At 40.6% G+C, this 18,412-nt stretch overlaps 1 long non-coding RNA gene across 1 annotated transcript in view; it reads right to left on the bottom strand.

Annotated features, from left to right (window-relative positions):
- Positions 1-1,444: 1,444 nt before the first annotated feature.
- LOC119149297 overlaps positions 1,445-18,412 on the bottom strand; it is a 36,040-nt gene continuing 19,072 nt past the window's right edge. The window contains exon 2 of the long non-coding RNA XR_005104644.1: positions 1,445-1,591. This is a non-coding gene — a long non-coding RNA (uncharacterized LOC119149297). The remainder of the gene's footprint in view (positions 1,592-18,412) is intronic.

The following is an 18,412-nucleotide window of genomic DNA, read 5'->3' as shown; positions in this document are numbered from 1 at the left end:
ATGCTTATTGATTTTCATTTTAATTTTGTTCATCTTGGGTGTGCTCATTTTGTCCAGGGTAGCTCTGGGGGAATTCCATGTTTGGGCCCAGAAGAGGAACCACTTGTTTATATTGCACATTAAATAAAAGCAGTACAGGAGAACTGTGTTAATCTGTTGCAAGTCTGAAATTCTCTCTCAGAGAGATAAATTGGTATGCAGAAAGCAACTACATAGGCAAAGGTACAGTAGACTAAATCATATATACATTCTAGCTGACACATCCTGCAATTTCTACAGAGGGAGTCTCTATTGCCATCATTAAGAAAATAAGCAACAAGCACACATATTTATCTTCAGTGGAGTTACCAGTTCACGCTCAATGTTACTACCCATGAAGTGTTCTGTGGCAGCACTCTGATTTTTTCTGGTTGGAAGATGACCGTTGTTGAGGTCTTTTACTTCATATATGGACCATGGTCTGGGCTTAATAGCTGCTTCAGTGAAGTTTTTTCAGCAAATGCTTTGTTTCCTCTCTGTGAAATGAGGATTCCTCACTTCAGTCAGCCTGAACTATTGCAAACAGAAAACAAGTCTTCTCCCCCAAGTGTACATAAAATCCCTAGAACAGAGCTGAACTGCACTCCGTGTCAGCACATAAATAACAACAATGTTTTTGCTTACTATCTGCTGGTTCCTCTCATTAGATTTTCCTGAAGACACACGGTAATACACCCTAATATCTGCTTAGGGTGTTTCAAATGATCTGATTATGGTGTGAAGCAGGAGGAAAACTAATAGTCATTAACTTGTTCTTAAAAATCACCTTTAACTTTGAGCCACAGAAGCCATAGTAATAGATTCTATGCTCACAGTACAGTGTGGTTGGACTCTCAGTACTCAACTGTGATGCCTTTTAGGGATGCTACTGATCTGAATCACCTTTTGTGTGCAGTTCAAAGAGTAGCAAATACACAGCACAAATTCAGGCTATACTTCCTCTCCATTCTTTTTTCTTCCCAGAAAAGCAGTTCATTGGTGGCCAAACCACCCCAGGGCTCAAGAAAATGTGACATTATTTTTGAAAATTTTCTAGAGGCGTTATTCCTGTTAGGGAGGCATGAGTACTTTTCATTGCTGAAGTACATTCCAAGTACCAAACAGTGCATTTGAAATGGATATTAAAAGAAAACATTAAATAAATATTATAATTGTTAATATGCATAGACTCAAAATTTGCTAAGAACATTTAATCTAGGGTTTAAATATTCTTTGGTGGAGACTATCTGGGTTTACATCTGCTCATAAATCTACTGAATTCAATACAGATGTCCTGTATAACAATATAACTGAGAGAATAATCTGCCCTGTTTTGTCTGATTTTGGGACAGTGTTTGTAGCCTTGAAGTCCTCAGAACACAAATATGCTCAGATTTAGGTTTAAAAAAAGTAGCTTAATCCATTCCTCAATCAAGAATGTTTAATACATCCTTCTGGCATTTTTTTCAATTATTCTTTTTGTTGGCATTGTCAGGTGTTCGCAAGATGTCTGTGAAGTTAGGAAAGTCTCTCTGTGTGGTGGCCACCCTTCCCTGAGCCACTGGATCATCAGCTGTGGAAGAAAAACATTAAATATAAAAACTGTTTAAAGGGTTTTCAAAATATAAGGATACATAATATACTTGAATCATACCTTTTGGATAGTTTGTGGGATTGAGGCCAGGCTGTGGCTGTCTATATTTAAATTAAAAGTGATAAAAGACAATGCATATCTCTCTTGATATCAGTTTCCTCATTAATGGTAAGTAAAGGACAATGAACAAAAAGAAACAAAGCTGGGAGGAAACTACCTGGGATTTTCTATAAAAATCTTACCATTCCTTATATACCACTTATAACGTGAGTCAAAAACACCATCTGTTTTAGAGTGCAATAGAAGAGAATGAAAGGATCATTTTTGTCTTGTGTTTTGTTTTTGCTATCCAGGGTCATTCCATAGAAAAGAATACAGAACAATGAAAGGAGAGATGTTCTCTAAAAAAATTAACCCCACTTTTTTTCCTTTCTTTTCCTTTTTTTTCTTCTGGGGGTGGGGGAAGGGGAGGTTGCTTCTCTTTTTCTGAGGAAAGTGACTTTATGGAAAACAGGGAGACAAAACACTACAGCGCCCATGGGAGATTCCTGATTCAGTAGATGGGAAGCTCCTCCTGCACCTGTCCCTTAGCGATCTTTGTTTTTTCCTGATCGCCTGATTTACCCACAGGCATGAGTAAAGTCTTTTGCTAGATATTACCAGTGATTCACATGATCAGACAATTATTTTTTTTACTTCCACAACACAAAACGTAATCCTCCAACTAATTAATCTTATTTACCTACTTCGCAAATGAATCTGGGTTAAGGTGCAAGTTTGAAATAGCTCTCTGAAACTTAGTATTTAGTGTCTATTTTGTAGCATCTAAGTAGTTCCCAAGAGAGAAATAAATAAGAATAGGCTTGTTTCATGTACTGTCCCAAAGTTTTGACTCACTATAACTCTGGTTTCAACACAATAGTTAGCTGCTTCTACAAGAATTTGATGTGTTGGTGGCTAAGCTATAACCTAACATGAGAAATACTAGCAGGATATGAACCCTGTTTAGCCCTCAAATCAAGACACCAAAACCAAATTGTGCAGACATTAAACATGTGGCTAAACTGTCCTTGTAAATTAACTGAGATTTGATCACTACTGTCAATGGAAATTTAAGAGTGATACTTAGGTGTCCAGGTGGTATCTTGCATATCTACATACCTGAATACAGGTGTTTTCCTTTGTGATCTGAATTTGGTGATTAGGGTGGGATTTAGCTACCAGAGCAGGAATGTACAGTGCTGTTCCTCTTACATCAGGCTGTCCTTTTTGGAAGAAGATTGTCTCTTACAGGTCCCACATCACATGCAGCTGTCACTGACCATCTAAATGCTGAAGTGTCAAATGGCACGTGACAGTGTTTTGAGGTAACTTTATTAAGTCTTTCACAGACTGAATTAGTGACACTTGTGCAAAATTTGGAAATTATCAAGATAAAAATTAGTGGATGCATGCTAGTATAGAAGGATCCTAGTTCTAAATGCAATTTTCATAGGTTCTGATCCAGTATCTTACACAACTGAAGCTTGGGACTAACTTCAGACTATGGGGTTAGGCAGATCTGCTTAGTGTGATAGTCATTCTGCCAGCCTTGTGTAACCAACCTGTCCATGGACTGACTGAATTTTGCACTGAGGTTTAGGACCTGTTCAGCCCCTGCCTTCCTCACACAGAGGTGGTATTGCCAGTTTGGGACAGCTGAAACTGACAGTTGTGCTCACAACGATCTGTTTTGAATGGCATTTAAATTTTTCATAGCTCTAATTATCCTTTTATCACTGCTTTTCAGACATATTGTATGCTACTATGTAAAATCCCTTGTTTGGTTTGGTTTGGTTTGGTCCTGTCCGTGTCTGTCCCCGTCCCCCCCCCCCCCCCCCCGACATTTAGTCTTTAATGACACTGTGAGCAAAACACGATAATACAGAATCCACTATACAATAATTAATCTGAAAATAGATGCAGATATGGCTAGCTAGGGCAGTGTCCATCTTGTTTGTGGCCCTCGTTTGTTTTCAGATGGTCACCAGAGGTCAGTTCAACAATGTCCCCATTGACGCCTTTCTATCCATTTAACTTTCACTACTAGAAGAACAAAACTCCAAACACACACAAAAGAGGGAAGGAAGAATGTGCTCATTGTGGTTCAACCAGAATTCACAAACACAGAAAAGATCCTCTCTACTGGCTGTTTCCTCCTGCAACTTGACTTCCGAAATAGGGCTACCCTTTTGTACAAGACACAAAAACAGAAATGCAAAAAAAACCCACCAGAAAGCATGTGACTTCCAGAATTGCCTGTAGCTTTCCTGGCACTGGGCTGAGTAATATTTCTTCATCTCATGTTACATAATCATCCCTGACGCATTGTTTGTTCCAGCTCAGTGCCGTTTTCATCAGATAGGAACCACAAATCTAATGGAATATGAGGAGTGGCCCCCTGATGGTGTATGGGGGATTTTTCTGTGGCTTTTTTTTTTCCTTTTTTTTTTTTTTTTGGAAGTTTCATAATTATGAAAGGTATTTAAAAATATATGCTGGAACAAATATTTTTTGAAACCTTATTTTTTCTTAGCTAATGTTCTTCACAGTGTACATTTCCTGTCTTTTTTCCAGTACGCACACGGTTTACAGCACACTGAGATCCCACTTGTATCAATGAAAAGGGAGAATGTGTAAATGAAAGAATGAATGTATATTTGAAATAACAGATCCTTAGGATAAATTCAATTTGCTTTAATAAAATTACACCAGGGATTAATTTATCCTGTAATGTTTCAATGGCACACTCTAAGGGATTTATTCCAAACCACATGAAGTCAGTGTAGCTTTTCCATTGATTTCTGTGGGTCTGGATCAAGTTTCAGAAGGATTAAACTACTTATTGCTTCTTCTTTTCTTTTTTATTCATAGAGTAAATAATTTTATGCAGGTAAACCACTTCCTGGGTAATCAGTCCTTGAACCTTGGTATCTGTCATTGCTGTCTTTTCCAACCTCTGTAAAGACATCTCTCCAGTCTCCCTACTGAACTGAAACTTCTTTCTGCCCAGTTTTCTCTAAAGTTCCATTGCGAAGTCATATCCTCACTGTAAAACCTTCTCTTCCTTGGGCTAAAAAAACCCTGAATCCTTCTTTTCTCCTGCCTTGTGGAAGAGAACATGATGATCCCTTTCACAGCTCACTTTCTGGTCCTTCTGATTTCTCTGATGTTTCTGACATCTGTCCAACACTCACGGTTGGACGTCTGTCTAATATTCAATATACATTCCTCCTTTAACTCCAGCCTGCAGTCAGAGCTGCTCCAAATTTCATTTAGAAAATTTCCCCTTGCACACACTCAAGGAACCTTGCAATACCCTTCCTGTTCTTTCATCTCATTTTCTAATGTTGATTTCTTCATCTTCCTTGTCACTGTATCACAAGCTCTACTTAATATCCCAGTGCACAGGATTTGCTCCTTGCAGGAAAAGACTTACAGTAGACTCCATTACATATCTAGTGTAGTGACTGATCACACAGGCCTCAGAAGAACATGAAAAGCCAAGTTGCACCTGAGTCATAGTCTGATCACTGGTTGTCCTCTTGTTTCGGGTTGGAGAGAAGTAAATTGGCTCAACCACAGATTGTTCTCTCCCCTCCTTGTTCACTGTTTAAATGTAAGGATGTATTTAGTGAAGTTGTCAGATGTGTGTCTTGGACCTGATAATTAATATTTTCAATGAAAAATCCCAACTAATAGAAAAAAGAATACGTTAATTAGATCTTCAGATAAAATCACATTGGAAGGGCCTGAAAGCACTTTTGAAGATAGGACCAGAATTCAAAATAATTTTGATTATTTGAAGAAATGATCTGGAGAAAAAAACCCAGCATGCCTATAAGAACAAGACCAAAGTTGTACTGTTGGAAGGAATGATCTAGGTAAGTCAGAAAGGGGTTAAAAAAATGTTCCTTATAAGAAGTTGTAGAAATTGCATTGAATCACCGCCTGAACTTGAATCAGCAGTCATACTGTAGGAAAACAAAATCAGACAAACAGGAGCGTGATCTCTAAGATGAGCAATGGTTCGCCCTGGCAAGGTCTTTCTTGGAGTTTTCTGCCCAGGACTAGATAAGGAACTTCAAAAGAAGGTGGGAGCAATGGAAGGCCATCAGGAAGAGGGCAACAAGAATGAGCAATTGATTAGAAAACATGGCTTAGGAGGGAAAAATGAAAGAAGTAGGGCTATTTAGCCTAGATAAGGGAAGAGAGAGGAAAATCTTATTAGTAGTCTTCAAATACTTTGAAGTCTGCCAGCCCAGACAACATGGTCCACGTGCACGCTGTTGACCAAATGCAATGGGTTTGAATTTCAACAAGGGAACTTCATTTAAGATGTTAAGAAGAGCTTCCTAACAATACAAATAGTGAAGCACTGAAATGATTGTATGGGATGGTCATGAAATCTCCAGGTCTGAAGGTCTTTCAGAATAAATTAGATGAACTGTCAGGAGTACAATAGGTAAAGCTTTCTTCAGCAGGAAGACAGACTGAGTGATCTTTTGAGGTGTTTTCTAGCTTAGTTGTGACAGTTGTCTTGGACTGTTCTGGCCTGGTTATGTAGGTTTCTGTGCTGCTGATTCCAAGACTTCATCTACATCTTCTTCCTGTTCATTCATGATCCATGTACTAGTGTGAGATAGCAAAAGTGCTATGCAAAACAGGATATTCAGACCTCCAGTTTGGGCGGGAGGGAGCCTTAATCAGTAAACAAGTTTAAATAGCACTCTTAAAAATAGTTATTGGTATTTTACGTAAATATTTAACAACAGAACACATAAGGGCGGAATATGTTTGCCTGATGCAAACCCACTGCAGCAAGGAAAAATATATGATATATAATAGCCTGTTTAAATGTTATATTTGTGAAATACTGTTTTTCCTACTGTAAGCCCCTTGTGCTTACATTTCTAAAAGCAAAGATAAAAGCCAACCCAGACTGCTGAGCTCTAACACAATGGACACGCACGGACACAAGACCGTGTATGAGGACCCTTTGTGCTGGCAAGTCCAAAGTCCCACATAGGCTGGAACTTACATTACTAAGGAAATGCATCTTATTTATTATCCCTGGGAAAGAGAGTTACTCTTTCTTCCCCATCTCCATGTTAAGGGAAATAAGGGTCCTGGAATTCTGTCAATTCCTTGAAATAAAATAATATGTCCAAAAGACATACACATTGGGGTTCAAATTTGTGCTGTCTTACAAGATTAAAATAATCTTATTTTAAACAAACCCAGCTCTTTGTCCAGAAGCATGGACGGAGTTTAATCCACAAGATAGGCCAGTCATGGACATGCATGATCCTTTGAGTACACCTGATACTATTTGACAATTTGAGGTGGTAGCTTTGTATTGTTTTTTTGTGAAACATAATGGCATATCAGGAAAGCTGATAAAATCTAGAGAAGCTCAGGTCCTCTTTTTATCGAAAAAAAATACATTGAAGACTAGGTAAGCAGACAGACAAGCAAGAATTTTGGTCCGCATCTCAGGTTTTTAAAAGCTGGGAATCAAAGACCAAACACTACTTCAAAAATACTGTGAAGATGTGAAGGTGTGAAAGTGATTTACCATGTAGTAGAATCATGAAGACACAAGTTTGAGTAGGTCAGTGCCTCTTTTCTTATTCCTTGAAGTACATTACTTTTACTCAAGTTGGTGTGGCCATCTTGAGTCAAAAATAACTCTCACTCCGTTGTATCTATTTTCTTTATATTGCAGAATACCTGAAAGAAAAAGAGCTGTTGGTTTATAGGCAATTACTATGTGTATACTCAGGTTAGGAGAATACTTCTATAAAAGACATTTAGGTCTTACCAGAGGGTGACTTTTCTGAACTGCTTTTGTAGTCTTTCTCTTGCATAATGACTGTTCAAGGGCAAGATTTCTGCCAAAGATACAAGTAAACTGAAGAGACTGACGGTTGCAAAGGGAATTGTATTGCAACTAGTATCATCAGAAGGAATTCTGGCTGAGTCATCCAGGGCTGCTTTTATTGCTTTCCAGGGTAGGTGTTCCAAAACCAATAGCTTCAACAGCTTGGAAAGGGTCTTCACCAGTTTACACCATCAGCATTATCATGCAGCCAAGCTATTGATCAGGTACTACTGCACTGGTTTTGGACACTTAGCCAAAGAGATAACCTCAAGTCCTAGGTTCTCAAAACTCCCGTGTTTGCTGCCCAGAAATGCCCCAAGTCCCTGGGCCTCAAAGTTTCTCTGGATGGTACAGTGCAGTGTCATACGGGCACGCTGATGTTGGCTCTAAATGAACTCGCTCAGGTGCCAGCATTTTATGAGCCCTAATTTTAACCCAGGCAGAACTTGGGTTGCTCCCAGTATCCAAGATGGTTTGCTTAGAGTTGGCTCACGTAGTTGTGCACAATACTGCATTATTTCTACCACTAGCAAGGAGTCACACCCATTACCCCTTTCTAAGAAAGGCAGAGCACAGCATGCGTTCTCTGAACTGTGTATAATCTAGAATAATGTGCAGGAAAACAATAATAAAATTCCCTATCAACACTATTATTTTCCAAGCAGGTCTACAAAATTGTGATTAATAACAGGCTGATTCTGATTTGCACAGACTGAACACCTGAGCAATATGTCCTTAGATAGGGCAAAAATTCATTTCCAAAAAACATTAAAATCACATAGCAAGGTCATTTCCACATACATAAATGAACTGAATAAATGTAAGCAAATAAATGTAGCAGTATACCAGGGCAAAAGACCCACAAATACTGATAGCCTGGAAAGGATTTTAAGCCAGGCTTCAGCCGTTACAGTCATGTTGATGAATTTAGATGCTAGAAAATTGATCACAATTACTATTAACAATATTAAGCAAACTGTGCTCCAATTTACAAGCTCTATTCAGGTCTTGGCGAGTACACACTGACATTAAGGATATGTCAGTGTTGCCCCTGTTACCCATGGGAGGCAGTTAGCAGTGTCAAACATAAATTAGAACAGTTGCATGTAATTAGGTTCAGTTTCTATAGGCTGTTACATTCACTTCTTTTACTGTACCAGTGCAGAGCTGCAGAGCACAGAGAAATGCAGAGAGGTTACAGATAATTGAACAACCACTGGTTAACCGTCTTTATTTCTAAACTGTGTCCACAGTGACCAGAAAAGAGTAGGATGCCTGTACTGCAGGCAGGTGTCTTGTGTGCCATGTCCTATCCTTCTTTGAGAAGGAGGTCTGTATGCTGTCTGTGGGGCAACACTTCTCCTGGTCAACATATCCCCTTTTCGTCTGGGGAGAATCATGTGCAGCCCTCAAGCAGAGTCAGAAAAGGATCACTAGGGAAAATGTGGGCCCTCTCCAGAAGGAAATGGGAGACCTCGTTACCTGGGATATGGAGAAGTCTGAGGTACTCAACGACTTTTTTGCTTCAGCCTTCACCGGCAAGTGCACTAGCCACACCATCCAAGTCACAGAAAAAAAAAAGGCAGCGACCAGGAGAATGAAGAACTGCCTGATGTAGGAGATCAGGTTTGAGAACATCTAAGGAACCTGAAGGTTCACAAGTCCATGGGACCTGATGCAATGCATTCATGGGTCCTGAGGGTACTAACAGATGAAGTGGCTAAGCCACTATCCATCGTATTTGAGCAGTTGTGGCAGTGTGGTGAAGTTCCCAGTGGCTGGAAAAGGGAAAACATAATGCCCATTTTTAACAAGGGAAAAAAGGAAGACCTGGGGAACTACAGGCTGGTCAGTCTCATCTCTGTGCCTGGCAAGATCATGGAACAGATCCTCCTGGAAACTATGCTAAGGCACACAGAAAATAAGTAGGTGGTTGCTGACAGCCACTATGGCTTCACCAAGGACAAATCATGCCTGACAAATTTGGTGGCCTTCTATGACAGGGATACAGCATTGGTGGATAGTGGAAGAACAACTGATGTAATCTACCTGGATTTGTGCAAAGCTTTTGACACTGTCCCACACAACATCCTTGCCTCTAAACCGGAGACACATGGATCTGATGGATGGACCACTCAGCAGATAAGGAATTAGCTGTATGGTCGCACTCAAAGAGTTGTGGTCAATGGCTCAATGTTCAAGTGGAGACCTGTGGAGAGTGGCGCTCCTTGGGAGTTCAGTATTGAGACCAGCACTGTTTAACATCTTTGTTGGTGACATGGACAGTGGGATTGAGTGCACCTTCAGCAACTTTGCCAATGACACTAGCTCTGTGGTACAGTCAACATGCTGGAGCAAAAGGATGCCACCCAGAGGGACCTTGACAGGCTCGAAAGGTGGGCCTGTGTGAACCTCACGAAATTCAACAATGCCAAGCGCAAGGTCCTGCTCCTGGGTCAGGGCAATCCCAAGCACAAATACAGGCTGGGCAGAGGATGGGTTGAGAAAAGCCCTAAGGAGTAAGATTTGGAGGTGTTGGTGGATGAGAAGCTCAACACAATTTGGCAATGTGTGTTGCAGGCCAGAAAGCCAACCATAGCCTGGGCTGCAGAAAAGTGTGATCAGCAGGTCAAGGGAGATGATTCTCTCCCTCTGGTCTGCTCTCATGAGACCCCACCTGGAGTACTGTGTTCAGCTCTGGGTCCCCCAGCACAAGAAGGACAGGGACCTGCTGGAGCAAGTCCAGAGGAGGTCCATGAAGATGATCAGAGGGCTGGAGCACCTCTCCTGTGAAGACAGGTTGAGAGAGTTGGGTTGTTCAGCCAGGGAAGAGAAGGCTCCAGGGAGACCTTATAGCAGCCTTCCAGTACCTAAAGAGACCTACAGGAAAGCTGGAGAGAGACTTTTTACAAGGGCTTGTAAGCAATAGGATGAGAGGTAATGGCTTTAAACTGAAAAAAGGGTAGATTTAGATTAAATATAAGGAAGAAATTTTTCCTTATGTGGGTGATGAGACACTGGAACAGCTGCCCAGAGAAGCTGTGGATGCCCCCTCCCTGGAAGTGTTCAGACCAGGTTGGATGGATCTTTGAGCAGCCTGGCCTAGTGGAAAGTGTCCCTGCCTGTGGCAGGGGGCTTGGAACTAAATGATTTTTAAGGTTCTTTCTAACCCAAACCATTCTATGGTTCTATGAAAATCAAGTCAGCTCTCGGATATTAGAACATACTGGAGGGAAGGCCTGAGAAGTGGGGCAATTTTATTTGCTCAGCTGACAGCATGATAGGAGTTGCTGTTAAAAGGAGTCATTGGATGATAAAAAAAGTTCCTCCACATTCTCTGCCAAATCCTCCTATCAGGCTTCCACGAGTTCATATCAGGTCACTGTGGGATTCCTTTCATCTCATAACACTGACTTCATTAGTTTCCATGACCTATTTGAAACAGTAGCATATATGGAAAAAACCCTAAATTTAGATATATGACTAATCTGCTTTTGTTTTCCCTTTCCTGGATCCTCTTTCACATACAAAGTGGAAGTTCAGCATTGCTGCAAAACATAATTTTGCTTGTTGTATTTCCAGAACATTGCCCTTATATCTGGTGTTCTTTGTGCATATTGACACTAATTGATAGTAGCAGGGCTGTGACACTGCAGTAAGTTTTCCCACAGTGCAGGCGAAGCCACTGCAGGTTAGGCTTCCAGCCAAACCAGTTAATGCTTCCCTTTGCATTCCTTTCACCTCCCCAGAGAAGAGCTATTTTACAGACACCTGGCTGCTAAAGGTCCAGGACGTTACTGCGTCTGTTGTTGCTGTTAAAAAACTTACCTAAAAAAGGTGTCAATGCACAATTCTATTTCAGAAGCTGTAACTCATAAAGGAAGAAGGATCTAAATGGTTTCAGCTATACAATTTGTCATTAAAGCTTTAAGTCAATTTAATTAAACCCTAATTGACAATTTTAAAAAATGACAGCAGATACACTGCTTGATCTAGGACTGATAAGACATAGTAATGAGATGAATAGAGCACCTTCTTTTGTGTGCAGATAGCAACTCCACACAATATCAGCTAAATACATGACAGACTTATTCTTCTGCCTTTTACTGTCCCCGCTTGTACTGCAGTTCCAAGGCAAACAAAGGGAAGTGAGTATAAATGAGTACCTGGATCATACAACTGTTAATGAAATTGATGTGCGTCATTTCATGTAACTGAGCTTGTTTATAAGTCACTGGCCTAGTATCTGTGTATACAGATCTGTGTGAGTGCCCTCAGAGTAACTCTAGCAGAAAAAGAATCTCAAAGCATAAGCATTAAGTCATGTGATGTTTTTTTATTTTTGTTTTCCCATCCCTCAGATCAAAATTTGAGGATATAAAATTTGACCTACTTCTTTTCTGCCTGACCTGGAAAAGCTTTTACATACACAAAACAGACTACTTTCTCCCAGACAGTCAAACTCTGGATAGGTTCCCAAACACAAATACAGAGATTCCTGAGATTATAACATAAATATGGACATAACAGAATTAATCAGCGAGGAAAGGAGTCAGAGGGGTCCATATTCAACAATCAGCCTTCTAATAACCCTAAACCACCCCACCCCCAGAGAGGGCGTGGTAGGTATTAATTAGAACAGAGAACTGAAAAATCAGTTCCAGGTTCTATACATGATCAGTGGGGAAAATAATTTTACTCTTTCATGGCTTTTAGACCCAAGGCCACCCCATTTCAGCACCAACACGCAGAAATCAGTGCAAGTCAGAAGTGCATCTAATAAGGGACATGGAACAGATCAGAGATAAAACTGAGGACAACAGTAATAATAAAAAAATGATTCACTTTCTCACCCTAGAAGACTTTTGCTCTCTACAGCCCTCCATGTTTAACTTTTAAGGTCCTTTGGTGCCCAGGACTCTTCTCTGTGCATGTGCAGACTGCCCCAGCCAAAGCCACTCAGCCATTAATGCTCCGTGAAGCATTGTAGAAATACAACTACTAGTCATTACTTTGACTAACTGTCTTTGTGGGGGTGAGGGGTTGCAAACCAAGTAAATGGGCTTCAAACATAGCCGTACTGGCAGAACTAAGCTCCTCAGAAAATGCATCTGCAAGCAGCACCTCTTCAAAAGTGGATGTTGGGACAACTCCCCCAACACATGCATGCTCGCACACATAGGCCCTGTTTCTCTTTTCCAAAAGTCTGCCAAGCAATCAGAGGTTTGTCAGAAGATGTAAGCCCAAATCTTTCCTCATGCAGGCAGGGAGCTCGCTGTGCAGTTTTGCATTTTACCCAGGGAAGTTCACTGCATTCAACATGAGCCTGTGGGGAGGGATCTACCTCAGGGTAGACACTTGGATCCAGCCAGCCTTGTACTCTTAACTCTCGCCAAGGCCTGCACTCCCACCTGAGGGCTAGAGACTTTTCTCCCTCAGCTCATGGTTGAGATTGTCCTGGGAGAAAGGAAATGTAGGAAGACCTAGAGTACCAAGCTGGGCTCATACTGTCACGAAAAACAAACTCAAGCATGGCACTACTAGTCACCCTCGCGACTTACCTATTAGTAGAGCCTGACTCAGCTTCTACACAGCTTAGGCAAGGCCACATTTGCCCACATCCTCACTCTCATGCTATAAAGACACCACTCTGATGGGTTGCATCACTACCCCTACATTTATTCAGGCACTTCCAGTGGGAAAAAATAAACTTCAAAAGAAAAGATTCCATAGAGGGCTTTAGAAATACCACTGTTGACCAAAAAGAGATGCAGAGCCAAGTGGCATGTTCCATGAACATGATCAGTCAGTGCAAGCTGGTCTCAGAGACAGATAAAAGTCCCATGCTCTGCTTTGCTTTGCAGTCTAGATCCGGCTGATGCCTACCAGTCCTGAATGAGTGCTCCCATCCTGAAACTATCACTTGAAAAAGAGCACTGTGTCCATCAGCTGTATCTTTTTATAAGAGCAATTCCTGGCCCAGTTCTTTGAAAGAGCAGCTGTCCTTGCGCCTGCTCTCTAGAAAAGATGTGATGGGAAGAGCTGGTCATGACTTCCTGTGTCTCCAGAGGAGGAGCTCGGTTTCTGAGGAGGGATCAGCTTTCTCTGTTCACTAGCTATAAGTGAATTCCAACTTCGAGTGAACTTTATTCTGCAGTGCCTGCCTTGACTTATGTGTTCAGTCCAGAACCTTGGTGCCCTTAATGGTCTGGGTCATCTTCTCGGCCTGACTGCTGAAATACCAGTTGCCTTAGCATCCAGGGTCAATGCAATCAGGTCTTTCATTGGATCTAACCTTGCAGAGAACACTAGGAAATGGTCAGTAGGAACAGTAGGAAGAAACACTAGGATGCTAATGCAGCTCCATGCTGGCTTTGGTTTCACCAGCCTTCATGCTGCTCTAAGCACTGCTGACATCTAGCAGCAGCGCAGGGGCTAGTGTGCAGGTGGCAGCCTGGCAGGAGATAATGGGTGGGTTCCCCCCACCCGCAAGCCAAAACCCCACTGGGTAGGAGAGGGAAGATGTGGACTGGTAAACTATATCTCTTCTAACTGTAGTTTCCCTGTCAGTAGGGAAATCTACAACTTCACAATGAATGCATTTTTCCAGCTCCTGTGAGCAGCCAAAGTGATTTATTTTTTTTTTCTGTTATAGTGAGGGTTAATTAATTCTCCTCTACAAACATCCCTTTCATTTTAACTGGGGCTTTTGTTGGGTTCTTTTTTTAGCTGTCTGTCCCTTGTCTCCTTTACTGCCACTAATTTTGTTGCAAAAATATTGTTCCTCCTGATTGTTACTAATCTATTTATACCATCCCAGTGTTTGGGAAATGTTTACGGTGCTTAGGTAAATATATTGCAGAATTTCCATGAAGCATGTGTCTGCTATGTTTATAACATCCCATCTCTGCTTGATATCTTAGTACTGGATTATGGCAGTGTCATATGGGGCGGTTGTCCCTCCACCACGCTGCCAGGCCTGCTCAGCCACCAAACATATATGCTGGAGATAGGGGAGTGAGGAAGAGGTTCTACACACTGCTTACTCAAGGACAGAGTTGAGCTGCAAACTAGTGGATTAATGAGGACTTTAAGAGGAAGGGCTATATTTGCCAACAGTAGGTCACTGTCTTCATCACTTCCAGGAAAGAATAATAGTACACATATTGTAATGGACTATACTACCTTGGCACTGGGTGGAAAGATAAAAGCAACAGGAAACCATGTGACATGCCCTTGGTACACATATTGTAATTCACTAAAAATGTCAAAGTGGGATCCATCATGGAAGATATAACCATCGTTCAAATTTTGTGGACATACTGGGTTTTTTTGTTATGTTTAATGTTTTTTCAGACCGAGCTTTGCTCCAAACTAGCTGCTGATGACAGTGTTTGGGGAGGTCGTATTTTTACTTAGCTACCATAAAGAAAACATGACCACAAAAAGAAAAATGAGCATGACCAGATCCTTGCTACTGCACAATTTAATTTTTTTTCCTCCATTTTGGCAGAAAACAGTGTCATGGCGAAAAGAAACTGTAGAGTGTGGCAACATGATGAGATAAGCCCAGGAAATTCAGGAATAGAAAGAGCTCTTATATATTTGCCTTTAAGGTTTTTTAATTTGCAGGGAGATTATTCCCTTCTCAATCCAATGCAGAAAAGCAGTTATTAATGGCTAATAGCCAGGGGCCAAAAGTGTCTAAAGATTTTTAATTACATGGCATAATGTTTTTCAGACCTTTAATTTTACATCTGAGTAATATGTTCTCAAGTACATGAACATTATTTAGAAGTATGTGTTAACAACTGTTAAATAATTTTGGCTTTAAAAATGTTCCTTTTCTTTTAAAGCTAGAATGCTTTATTTCAATATTTTTTGAAAGATACATTTATATTTTTTATTTGGAAATGTTTCATTTAAAGATTGAGGCACTGAACAAGAAGAGTAAGAAAAAAATAAAATTATATAAAAATTTTAATTGACCTGACACCATGCTTGCATCGCTATTATCATTTATACATTAAGAAGAGGTTCTGCAGGGTAAGGGACTGAACTTCGATGGGGATGCCCTTTCCCAGTGAATCTTGTTCCCAGTGGGCTGCAGCACAGAAAATCAAGAAGAGGGGAGTTTTTAGTCAGTGATTATTTTGACTTAGGAATAATTTTTTTTCCCACTTGTGAAAGCAAGATTAAATAAATGGTCTATTTAACAATTCATTGTTGTTTGCTATCAAGAATGGCAAGTGCATTTGATTAACCAACAGTTTCTTCCATCAATACTCAGATGCAAAGCAGCAGAAAAGAAAAAAATGATAAATTATGAATCAGAAGAGTAAGCTTTGTTTACAACAACAGATTCACAAAATAAAGTTCCTCTTCCCAGCTGTAAACTTCAAGAAAAGGATAAGTAAATACATCAATGTATCATTTATCTTTTGTCTGAAATGAAAATTAGGTTTAATAGGAAAAACAAACCTACCAACTTCTGCTTAGGAAGTAAAAACCAATCCATTATAGCATAATGTTATTTGTTTGAGGATTATGAGGCTGTATAATTCTTTAACAAGATCATGCTGTGCACTGTTGATGTGGAGAACACTGCTAATTCCATTTCGTCTAGTCTCCCACACAACATAACTTGTGACAAAGAATTGTGTTGGTTTCTTTCTGGAGAAGTCACTTCTTGGTATGAGTGACTTTAACCCTTCAAGCAATAAAAGACAAAAAGTACTGATATACCTGTGCCACTTTCTTATGAATAAAGCATGTCATATCATCAGCCACAGGAAATTGGTGTGATCTCAACTGTATTTCCATTCCATTGAGGTTTGTGGTGAAAGCAGTCATGTAACTTTTCCATCAAAATGCAACAGGGAAAAGGAACCTGTCCACCCAGGTACTCTCATATGTGTCCTACAACAGGAAAACTCTTGTAGTGGTTTCTAGCACAAGCATCTTTGCCCTCCCATAGTGTTAACTAGAACCATTATCTGTGGCCTATTTCTTGAGTACATTTCATGATAATGCTAGGAGGAACTCATATAAGCTGTGCTGGCAGGAGGGCACTAAAATGTGTGCAGAAGTTCTAATGGCGTGTAGAATGCAAGCCGCTGTATGTCAACACACTGTTTCATAATACTTCTTTAGGTCTGCTCATGCTCCTATCGGGTTTTTGTACACCACAGAGGCTTTTCAGTCAGATTTGAATTGTCATATTTAATTTCTTGATACCTGAAGGGGATTTTGGTCTAAGTCCCCAAATTGAAAGTGAATATGATATGCACATAACACATTTGATATGCAAAGCTGATAAGCACATTGCACAACAGTTCTAAAATGGCATGTAGGCAGGTAAGAAGTTCAGAGTCAGAACTCCCAGAAAAATAGTTTGAAGCAGAGGGGTTTCCTCCAGCCTTGCAAAAGTCAAGCAAATGCCACAGAAGTTTCATCCATGTATGTGAAGACAGACTAGCAGAAACTCCTATTAAAGGGTCGCTGTTCATTCCAGAGTCAGGTGGCAAATACCCTCCTTTGGTTTTTTCGACATCAGATTACACATTCTGTAACTCTTAAAGATAGGTCCTGCGGTACAGCTGCTGACTCAGTCTGCAGGGAGGTAGGGTTTCTGTTTACAGAGACAACGTAGAGCTGATGGGACAACCCAGTGACATATTGGAGTTCATCTGGGGGAGGAGGGCTTGAAGTGACATTGGATGTGTTAAACTGCCTTACTGCAAATCTTAAAAATAGAAATACTGTGAAGCAGATGGCTCGCTTCCACCACAGGCACCATTTTGATAGGCACAACTGAGAAGTAGCTTCTGATGATATGCACATATATGCAGATATACACACTCTGCATATGTGTGTGTACGCTAGCAAGTATACCTTGAATATAGGCTATGATACAGCATTTATGCCTACTCCTGTACTCTTTCATGGCATACTTTTCTTTTAGACAGAATATGTCTTTATGAACAGTTGTTTTCAATTTCAGCAGCACACATCTTGTAAAATTTCCATTCTCCCCCACTGCTCAGTCACCTACATGTTAACCAGTTGTGAAAACCCCTTTTCTCATGACCTCAGCTCAGGGCAGCAGTCTGTGACCTTTGGAACAAGCCTTAAAGAAAATTAAGGGATTTTTGAGTGGAAGTGCATGGCCACAAAACTGCTGGGAGCGGAGATGGGGTTATGGCTGGCAGGAGGTAGCTAGGAGGCCCTAGGACACATAGGCTTCCTCTGACCACCATCATAAATTCAAACAGGGGAATGCTTTATGTTTTTTTCTTGAAGTGCCATCCTCCTCCTCAGCACAACTCCTGGTTCACCCTTTTCAGTCCCAGCTCATAGCACGTTATGGGAGCGGAGGCCAGGATTTTGCTGGGGAGGCATTATGGGAAGGAACACAAAGGAAAACGTTTGAGAGTTGTTGGCTTGGGACAGATCATGAACAAAAGAGGTGACTGGCTGGCAGTTCCTTGCCTGCTTTGTCCTGCTAAAGCAGCAACAAATGACACAAACTATTAATGTAAAGTATGTTGATGAAAAGTTAAAGCATAAGAACTTCCTTTAGTTTATGTGGCTCATTTTACTTTGTCATGCAGTGCAAGAGTAGTAGAAAAATCACTTTTTACTCAAAGGTAAAGAAGTAGATTCTGTGGGTGTTGCCTCAGCCACATATGTCTACTCCTTGGACCCCAAATGAAGAAAAGGTAATTAATGAATAGTAAACTTCATCATAGAAATGGGTTTCCTTAAAAAGAAATATTGGCAGCTAAAAAGTCAAAACGGGGACTGGAAAGCCATCATTTAAAACTATTTCACAAAAATGAAATTTTGAAAATACTTCATTATAGGGCATTTGACCT

The sequence above is a fragment of the Falco rusticolus genome, chromosome 5, assembly GCF_015220075.1.
Source record: "Falco rusticolus isolate bFalRus1 chromosome 5, bFalRus1.pri, whole genome shotgun sequence".
In the NCBI taxonomy this organism is placed as follows: Eukaryota; Metazoa; Chordata; class Aves; order Falconiformes; family Falconidae; genus Falco; species Falco rusticolus.
The sequence above is the reverse complement of the archived record's forward strand: the minus strand, read 5'-3'. Positions and strand labels throughout refer to the sequence as shown.